At 40.6% G+C, this 10771-nt stretch overlaps 1 long non-coding RNA gene across 1 annotated transcript in view; it reads right to left on the minus strand.

Moving 5' to 3' along the window:
* LOC144987158 (uncharacterized) overlaps positions 1–9835 on the minus strand; it is a 49060-nt gene extending 39225 nt beyond the window's left edge. Inside the window, exon 1 of the long non-coding RNA XR_013651036.1 lies at positions 9695–9835. This is a non-coding gene — a long non-coding RNA (uncharacterized LOC144987158). The remainder of the gene's footprint in view (positions 1–9694) is intronic.
* Positions 9836–10771: the final 936 nt, after the last annotated feature.

Here is a 10771-nt window from a genome sequence, read left to right on the forward strand (position 1 = left end):
CCCTCACACCCCCAAACCTAACATTACCACTGCAACAAAAATGGCAAGCAATATTGGAGCTGTCCAGCCGTACTGTTTTAAACCAGATGCCAGGTCAAATGAGGGAAAAGAAGACATACATAGATTTAGTCATCTACTAGTGGATGCAGGGTACTTGGGCGTACTTTCTACGTCACAAATACAATGTTTTTTTTAAATAGCATTTTATCATCTGCTCATAATGATTTGAATAAAAAAAAAAACTCAGGCAATTTCAAACTTACTTTCTTAATATTTATTCTCCATCTTCAGAAAAAAAGCCACAGGAACAAGTGGCATTCAGAATCCGTTGTGGCATTGTAGTTGGGTGTAATTGCAAGCATGAGCTTTGTATATAAGTGTTTCTAAAAACAGCATCAGAAATAAGTCATCACTCAAAGCATGGTCACAAGTGACCACCATGTAGCAAAGGTAGATGCTGCAGTGATTGTTGCTAGGGAAATGTCTGCAAATCCATTTTCTGGAAAGCAATAATTCCTAGTCTTAAATCAGCATGAAGGTTCACTCTTTAAAAATGTGATGTATTTTTCCAGTGCACTTACTACGGAAGTCATTGTTCCAAGATGGAGTGATTTAGAAAATTGGGCATTTTTCTGACCCCCAAACATGTAAAAAGCCAATGTGCTGAGTTCTGGGAATACCACTAACATGTAACTAAAAAGAGAATTATATTCAAAAACCTAAAGTAAGGTCATTTATTTATATTTCTGTGTTGAATACGTAATGTTAATACGTCTGCTTAGTTGTCAGATTTACATTCCATAGGAAGCAATAACAATGTGCTTCTGATTATAATTTGAAAACCGTTGCTCTTCTTCTATCCCCCCTGAAATAACTTTATTTAACAGCACTTTTTGTTCCAAGGACGCTCAGAGCCCTTGTTGTCAGGAAGTCTATGAAAGGCCAAACAGGCCGCAGGGGTGTGTGACAGGATTGGTTGTCTCAGCATTCAGACTCATAACCATGACTATTGAAAACAGGTGGTTAAAACTGTTTTTTATCATCTTAGAAATCTGGCAAGGATCCGCCCACTACTCTCTCTTTAATTATTAATTTAGAGATGCTAATGCATGCTTTTATCATGAGTAAAGTTGATTATTGTAACGCCCTGCTTCCTGATCTTCCAAAAACCAACATTAGGAACCTTCAAATTCTCCAAAATTCTGCTGCACGAGTTCTCACAAAGACCAGGAAGCGAGCTCACATCATCCCAATTTTAAAATCCCTGCATTGGCTCCCCATATGCTTCAGATTTTATTTTAAGATACTTTTAACTGTTTTTAAATGTCTTAATGGTCTTGCGCCTTCTTATTTATCAGATCTTTTAGTAAAGTATGAACCCTCGGGGACCCTGAGATCCTCTGGCACTGGTCTGTTAACCATTCCGATGGTAAAAACCAAAACCTATGGAGAGGCTGCGTTTCAGCACTATGGCCCAAGTTTATGGAACAGTCTGGCAGAGGACCTGAGAGCCGCAGAGAGCATTAATGCTTGTAAGAAAAGGCTAAAGACCCATGTTTTTAACCTGGCTTGTAGCTAATTTTTTTCTACTTTTATTAATTTATTTATCCATTTTATCTTGTTTTATGAACTTGAACTAGATTTTTAACACGTTATTTTCATTTACCTTATTTCAATGTTTTATTGTTTTTATCAATATGTTTTATTTTTTCATTTTCTTTTTCATTTTTTATTTATTTATTTATTTTCCAGTGCTTCCTCAGTTGAGACCTCTTCCTCTGGGTCGGATGCTGTTCAGCCACTGCAGCTCTAGATGGGAACCTGCATCACTGCTTAGCTCTGGTGGAGTGATCCCCGCCTGTGATGCTGCATTTGGCTGTCTATGCGGCTGTTCACAGGGGAGGTTCCAATTATTTCTATTTCTATTTCTCATTGTCTTTCCCCATCAGTTGGGGGGTGGGAGGGTTGAAATGAGTGGGGGGCTAGGTATGGGGAGGGGGGCCCTATTTCTTAATTTTTGTGCTTATTTTTATCCGTCATGCTTGTTTTTATATTTTGTTGTGATTTAATGTAAAGCACTTTGTGTTATATTTAGTGCTTTACAAATAAAGTTTGATTTGATTTGATTTAATTTGATATTGTGCATGGGCTTTTAAGGATCAGCAAATTTTTGTGTGTTTTTGTTTTTTTGCTTTTAACCCTTGTGCGATCCCATGATCCCACCCTTACATTGATGTGTTCTCCCTACCATGACAAAGGTGGATAAAGGTGAAGAGGATTTCATGTAATCTATGGACACCAGTGGAGATCACAAATAATTGAAGAAAAAAGGTTCAGCGGACTGTCTTGTGGGGTCTAGATGACCCAACTCCCAATGTTGAAGTGCCTAGGATAGCACAAGAGTTATGGGACTTTTAAAGCAAGCAGCAGTGGATGCAGTTTACTTTTTTACAGACAAAAGTATAGCTTATGTTTTGTATTAGAGTATGAAGAGTATAGACTCTTCATTTGTATCTCAAAGTCTATACTCTGCTGCGACATTTTGTTCTGGTAAAACATCCAAAGAATCTGTTGGCTTTGCTACATTACACTGTTGCAAAATGTATTATCTGATGGATTTACTCTTCAGAAATGTGGCATATATATAAACAAAACATAAACTCTGCTTTTTTTGTTGGCTGTGGCACACACGTTGAGTGGCCAACCTCTGATTGGAAGGTTGCAGATTCAATATCTTCCTTGCCTGCCTATGTGTTCTATGTGTCCTAAGTGTTCTTGGGCAAGACACTCAACCATTGCTCATGAGGCTTAAGGTTAACGCCTTTTATGGTAGCGGATTCACCATCAGTGTTTGTAAATAGATAAATAAATAAAGTGCCACATATGTTGGCCTATAAACCATTCACTATTTTAAAAGGTTTAACTTTTGTGAATTGTTTATATTTCAATAAAAAATGTGGATTTTAGATTTAATTGGGTTTTTATTTGGAACAGAAATGATAACTCATGTTGTTCTTTTGTGACATCGAGTACTGACAAACACACCAGCCACTTTATGAGGCACAGCTGTCCAACTACTTGTTAATGCAAATTTCTAATCAGCCAATCAAATGGCAGAAACTCAATGCTGGTATTCGGATATGGGCAAAACGTTCTGCTGCAGTTTTACCTTTCAGCATATTTCTTCAGGGGTTGCCACAGCGAATTCAGGTTCACAGATTAGTACAGGTGGTTTGGCAGAGATTTTCTTGCCGGATGCCCTTTCTGACACAACCCTGTATTTTATCCTGGCTGGGGGGCACAGGGGGATCCAGACTGGGGCCCCCTTTTGGCTACATAGGTAGGCAGTAGTGTAAAGGGTGTTGCCCAACGACCAATTGGATGGTGTCCTTGCGCACCAATTGATTATTTTTAGAATGTAATTTGTGCTAAAAAGGACGGAACACTGCCGTAAAGTTTAGCCTTTGGTTGTTTCATTTGTCATAAATTAATAATTAACAGTACTTTTAACAAAAACTAAAAAAACTTTTTTCATTTTGGAAAATAAATGAAATAATAATGAAACAATTCCTTTAGAGTTTTGTTCCCTACATGTCAGTAAAGCAAACACCTTTGCACTGTTTTGTTCCCAGTGCCTTTGATAACATTAAACTGATGCACCATTTGGCTTGTGTTGGCCCTCTCTAAAGGAAAAAAAAAACACGTGGTTAGGATTGTCATGGTTTACAGAGCCTCTGTCATCGCCCTTTGCCTGGCATATGTTATCTGCAGCCACAGCTGCATGGCATCAAAAACAGAATATCCCCATCTGCTGATCCAGTCATGCACTCCTTTCTTTCCATCCCTCTCACACTCCAAAGCTACCCGATGCGCCCAGCAGAGGGGCTAACCTGCTACAAACATGGCTGCACCACAACGCTGGCAGGCGACAAAGCCACTCCATTCCAGGTCTGCGCTGATGTGCCATGCAATCTGCGTTGACTGGCTGATGGTTGAACTTAGTTCTACTCCCTGCTGCCAACAGGATAGGCCCATTCTGAGGCTGCTTTAGAGACGTGCCAGTGTTCCCACCAACCTTTGAATGGTCATGAGAGCATGGTGCCAAAATGATTGGTGCTCTTTGGAGTTTGCCAAATAGTTGGTCTATTGTTGGTGTGGATGCCCACTCCAAGTGACTGAGATTTGCAACTATATAATATTTATTTAATATGACGCAGTGATGAAACAAGGGAAGAATTTAGACATCTATAAATTACATCAGAATATTGTTTTTTCACATCTGCTAGAAATAGAGAAATAATTTCAAACAGTGTGTTTTTTAATTCTGTGAAAGTTATAGTCAAGAGAAAATAAAGGTCTTGTCAAACTTTTACTTTTGTGACTGTGATTGTGCCTTCTTAGTTTAGTTAAGGGCAACTTGATAGCCCAGTTGGTTAAGCATAGGACTGGTACCTGGGAAATTAAGGTTTGATTCCCAGGGTAGTGTAATGAACTCCATTCACTGCTGGTCTTTGGGCAAGACCGTGCTACTCCCTAACTCTGCAGCCACAAGGGGGCCCAAGTCTGGATCCCCTTTTGCCGGCCCCCAGCCCAGATAAAAAACAGGGTTGGGTCAGGAAGGGCATTCGGTATGAAAATCCCTGTCAAACCTGTGAGAAGCTGATTCGCTGTGGCAACCCCTGAAGAGATAAGCCAAAAGGTGGACAACTTGTGTAGATGTGTTCTGTTATTGACACATTATTGGTTTTGGTTGTGTTTATTGATGTTTTTGAGAGATACACGGCGCTCTGTCAAAATGTTTGGTTGGGTGTTACTGTGAAAATGCTAACATGACTGACATTTAGGGATGTCGGACTGTGTTTTTTTTTCTTTATGTGCTATTAACAAGGTAGTCACAGTCATGTTTGTTTTAACTTTATCGTGTTGAAAACAAAGTTGGGAGTTAGAGGTATCATGGATACGCTAACGCGGCTAACATGTTGCTGTGACGGACTCTGTTTTTTTTACGTGTTACTAGCAAGGTTGGGAGTTAGCATAGTCACAATAATGTTCGATTTAGTAATTTTAGTCTGATGTTTTTGGATGTTGCAAACAAGGCAGCGAGTTTAATGTATTGTGTATATGCTAACGTGGCTACCGATTCATACTCGGCTATTGTGCAGCGTGTTACAAACAAGTTCTAGAGTTACTGTGAGCGAAGTTAATTAAGTCTTATCTCTGACTCCTTTGTCTCATCTAATGCACCTTATAGTTCGGTGCGCCTTATATCTGAACATATGTTCGCAAAGAGAGCATCCATTGACAGTAAGCCTTATAAACGGTTGTGCAGACATAAATGGTAAGTAAGCACATTTTAACACACGTGCAAAATTTCAACATTTAAAAAAGGACTCTGCTCTACAAACCTGCAAGTATACCCACGGCAAAAGATAATACTAAAAAGCAATACAGATTTATTGTTAAAAATAAGCAGTACAAAAAATAAAATGTTCCAATTAGAAAAAGATAAAAGAGCTTCTTTCCCTGCTTTGCTATATTACAATGTTTCTGAGAAATAAATGCACATCATCAACAAAAAAACAGACATAAAAAGCCTTCTAGATTGGAACTATTATTAACACAGGGGATCTGTGGTGAAGAGGAAGTCGCCAGGTTGTTCCCCGACTAATCATGGCCCAATTCCAACTTTGTTGCAAGCAAAACAATGGACTAATAAAATTATTTAACAGGAAATAATCCACTTAGGAAGGGCGAACGTGGGTCAATTGGAAAAGAAAATCAGGTGAAAGATAGAAAGGAAGAGAAGAAGAAGAAGGGAATGTAACAGAGGAAGATCCTCGGCGACTGCAGAAAAGCCAGAGCCTTTGGGGACCCAGTGTGTACAAGGCAGCAATTATACTTGATGAAGTGCCTTCCCCCTGCAGTCCCCTTCAGCAGTCATTTCCCTACAGTGCATTCCATGCCACAGCCGCATACATCTTTCTGCTGCAGAAGATCTCATTAACAACCAATAGATGGGATGCCACTTATCTTTATCAAACATATGCATAAGTGCCCTCTTATAATGCTACGTCCCTTTTCTCTACATATCTCTCTTCAGATGCATTGTCTTCCAACCAAATCAGTTCTGTTTGGCAATAGATAACTGGTTGATTCCTTCAAAATGGAAACAACTTTCTACATTACTAAGCAAACGGCGGGTTTTTTCCGTTTCTCCAAGTCAGACGGATCGTGTGGGAGATCATTGACACTACAGAAGGGGTAATTATTTTGATGAAACTGTGGAAAAAGCAATAAAAAATGAAAATGAAAAGTCTTTGAGCCATTTTGACATTACTTAATAAACAGTTAAGTGGGCTGAGTGTCACTTATTTTGTGCCCTAGCTTATGCGGACGTGAAAGAAATGACTTATCAAAAATACTAGCCATACATTAGGACACCAGGGTAATATCTTAATCATCTAGTTTAAATCATCCTAACCCTTGTGCTATCCAGGAACGTTTGGAGTTGGGTCATCTAGACCCACTAGACAGTGCGCTGAACCTTTTTTCTTCAATGATTTGTGATCTTCACTGGTGTCCATGGATTACATGAAATCTTTCCACCTTTATCCACCTTTGTCATGGTAGGGAGAACACGTCAATGCAAGGGTGGGGTCATCTAAGATAGCACAAAGGTTAATCTGACATCTTTTTACCAGCATTTATTTGTATGTTGTGCACAGCAGGTGTTTCTGATCCTACAACCAGTTCCAGAGTTGGAAGCTAACACCAGTTTACCAAAGATTGCAGTTCTTCAAATGACCACTGGGGGCAGGTTAAACTGAAAGAAGAAAACTATTGATGTCATCAGTTTAACCCTTGTGCTATCTTAGATGACCCCACCCTTACATTGACGTGTTCTCCCTACCATGACAAAGGTGGATAAAGGTGGAAAGATTTCATGTAATCCATGGACACCAGTGAAGATCACAAATCATTGAAGAAAAAAGGTTCAGCGCACTGTCTAGTGGGTCTAGATGACCCAACTCCCAACGTTAAAGTGCCTAGGATAGCACAAGGGTTAATGTGTTTTCCCTTATCCTAATATTCAAAAAATGTTAGTTAAATCTTTTAAACTTTAAATTAGCAACAAATTGATTTTGCCAAAAAATGTCATAACAAAACCATAAACACCACTGGCAACGCTTTTACAAAATATGATTGGAGTAGAACTTGTCTAATACCAAATAGGTAATTTACCTTATAGTATTTTCTCACTGATGTAGTAGATTCTACTTATCGGGGATAATTAACACTTGGAATCTCTAAAACATAAAATTTTCACAAGTGCTGTTCAATCTTTGAGAAGCCTGGTCCATTTTGCACTACTTTTGAATTTGCTTTGACAGTTGCGTCATATTAATAGTCACAACGAGGACCCTTTTATTTTAGTAATTGATTTTTCAGGAGGCGATTATAGCTGACTTTGAGGGCCACATGAAGGCAGCAGTTTTATTTTTTAGTTACATTAATGATTTATCTCAGATTTTATAGCTTCATACAAAAAAATATCCCTGCAAGATCCTCCTTTAAAAATGAAAAAATAAATAAATAAAACACTCATAGGCACTGAGCAGATACTTCATATTCAGGTGTGCCACATTCATGCAGATCCCTCAGAAAGAAATAGATGTTTTTGCCCCTTCCAAAAGAATATTTCTACTCCCAGTGCAAACTTATCATACACCTTTCATCTTCTCTTGTTACTATACTCACCTCTCTCCTGTCTGTCTCACCTCTTCTCCCTTTTTCCATTACGTCCACCTCTTCTCTCTTGTCACTCATATGCTCGGTCTACAAAGGTACCCAAATGCCTCAAATCTTCAGCGCTGATCTCCTCCAGCAAAAAGGGGTGACCCACGTGGGATCTACCTCACTAATCACTGCCTGAAACCACTCAGGGTTCACAGGCCGAGAGATAAAGACAGCCGCAAGCTTTACCGAGCTTTAGCAGGCCTCAGTGGCTGTCTCTGCCGGGAATGACAAGCTCGACTGTTACCGAGGTGAAAAATCGCCGCCGGCCAACCTATTCCAAACTACCTTTCCATCTTTCTATCAGACTGTCAGAAAAGTTCCAACGCAGTCTGAACAGGAACAAAGGAGTGTCACCTCTTAGCTGGCGTGGCTCCGCGGGCTAACACGGCTCTTAGTCTGCATGCAGAATAATTATCCACTTTTTTCTATGTTTATTGTTTTTATTATCGTTTATCCCCCCCCCCCTCAACGAAATGAGAAAAAAAAAACTAACTCTCAGTGATAAACAATGAACATTGGATCTCAGAGAGTGAGCTTCGCATGGTTGCGTCGAATCAGCAATTAGCCATTTCATTAGCATTCATTAACATTTCATTTAATTGTGCATATTGGAGCAACAGTACAGAAGGTGAAGGCAGATGTTGCATTTTCCTACTGACCCGTGAACACACATGAATGCATTACAGTGCCTCACTAATGGCAGCTGCTGTTTGTGTATGTCATCAGTGAACACCAGCAAATCTGCTCTTTGACTTTTTAAGTTTCAAAATAAGCTAAAAAAACACGGACAATTGCAATAATAATAGTAGCAAACTTGGGATGCTACAGTTCTTCAGAGGGTAGTGTCAGGAACAGCATTCTACATAAAACTTTATAGACACATCAAAAAGCTCAAAGGTGAAAATTGATTTCTTGATAGATGAATGAATATGATGATACATTATTTTTTAAGCATTTTAGGGGTTGGGAGGGAAATGTCACCCCAAACTCTCAGCACACCCAGACTTGACCCCTTTCGAAATTCTATCTGCACCCATAGTAGTGCTGGCCCCATTTCACCAACCTTCTGGATTAGTAGAAACTAGTTACAGTAGATTTGCAGAGTTGTCTGATTGTACGTGTGCAATGGTGTTTGTTGGTCCTTGCCACTGACAGAACAAAGGCAGTAAGTACAAAAGATGAGCTGGAGGATCTATTAATTTCTTCGCAAGCTTGGCCATTACGAAGGTAAACGCTGACATTTCAGGCAGCGTGTTATTTTGACTGACTGCCTATTAAAGGGTGTAATGCGGCGCGCAAATGTATACTTCAAGCCTCAGTGCCTTACCAATGGGCAGGGAAAGCAAGCGACTCAATCTACTGGTTTTTATTTAGCAAGGTCACTCAGGACATTAGGAGCTTTTGGAGAGAGGAAGTGTAGAGTCCTTCCTGAACACACACACACACAGGGACATGGACACCATCGCCAACGCCGTTCTCTGCAAATCTCTGAATTGCAGGCACTATTAAGGGCCTGTCTCCATTTACAGAATATTGGTTGTGTTTATAGAGCAGAGGAGTTGTAAATCCCCTGTTATGACTGCTCATCAGCCTCTAACAAAGGGACCGGCTCTGTATTCACTTGCTTTCTGACAACTTGCTTAGACACCAAAGCCGGTAACAATGAAAGTGGGAACTGAGAAATGTAAATAAATCTAATTGTCACTCTTGGAGAACACCAACAATAATGGCGCACAGAATTATAATTGGCCTTTTCTGAGCCACTGCTAGTGTGACGGTGTAGAACCGTCAGCTGCCGCTGCAGGCGCACACGCATGCACACAGGCTCGCACACATACACACGTGCGCATAGACGCGCACGCTCGGACCCGGTAACACGTCATTTACATCAGCTTACCCTTTTCATTCCGTCCCTATCCCTCTGCAGGTAGCCCTGGGTGCACACTAGGTTGCCGACTCACCATCCCCATGCATACATTAACACGAAGCACACACGACGCCAACATTAACGTTGGTTTGTTTACCCGGAAGTAACCCGGTAACCCGGAAGTGGTCATGGACACCCTGGGTCATGTGACGCATCGGTCACTGTTTGTATTTATTTTTATTGATGATTATTGTTATTTTTCTGTACACGACACAGAATGTTTAGTTGAATGAAACTGTTTATTCCTGTATGTTTATGTTCTTGAACAATGTAAACACTTGTCCCTATTTTCTCTTTGGACTGATGGAGAGCAACGCCCAGGAGGAGGGGCTTACCACTTAAAAGAGAACCAGATACAGCTGTCAGTGTGGGAGTCTGAGTGGAGAAGTTGGAGAGTCTGAGAGGAGAATTTGGAGTGTTGGATTGGAGAAGTCTATGTTGGTTAACCTTTGTGGAGCAATTGGTGTGCTCTGTTCTTGCATTAAAGTCAAGAATACTTTCACCTTGGCGCCTCTGCCCAATCATTCCCTGGTGGGACCCACGACAGCTAGTCACGTGGGTTGACACACAACTGGTGTATCCTTTGAAATCAACCGCCATATTTTCTTAGAACATGTCAGCATTGTGTTTTTGTGCCAGCTGTCCTTACTGAGCACCTGTTTATGGATGCCTGAACCTCCACGGCTGAACTTGTCTCTTTGAACTACTGCAAGCTCACTGGGAGCACACTTTCCACTTTGTTTAGAACGGGGAAGGAATGGGACTCTCTTTGTTCCCTCCAAGCGTCACCCCTCAAGGGTGTCTGATAGTTCTGGCCTGTTGCCCCATTTTGCTTTCATAGACACATTGTTACATTGAGTGGATAGTCGGTCATGGAGGGCTAGGCACTCGCCTCATAAAAGCCTGTGTCCAGGAAAACTGGAGGACTTTTCTTTTTTTTGGGTCTAATTGGAACTTGGCAATGTAGGCATGCGGGGTGCTGGTAGGGATTAGGCCGGTGGCTCAGTTGGCTGACTTCTGATGGAACACTATGGACCCAATGCTTCC

The sequence above is a fragment of the Oryzias latipes genome, chromosome 18 (assembly GCF_053564925.1).
Source record: "Oryzias latipes strain Hd-rR chromosome 18, Olatipes_Hd-rR_3.1".
In the NCBI taxonomy this organism is placed as follows: domain Eukaryota; kingdom Metazoa; phylum Chordata; class Actinopteri; order Beloniformes; family Adrianichthyidae; genus Oryzias; species Oryzias latipes.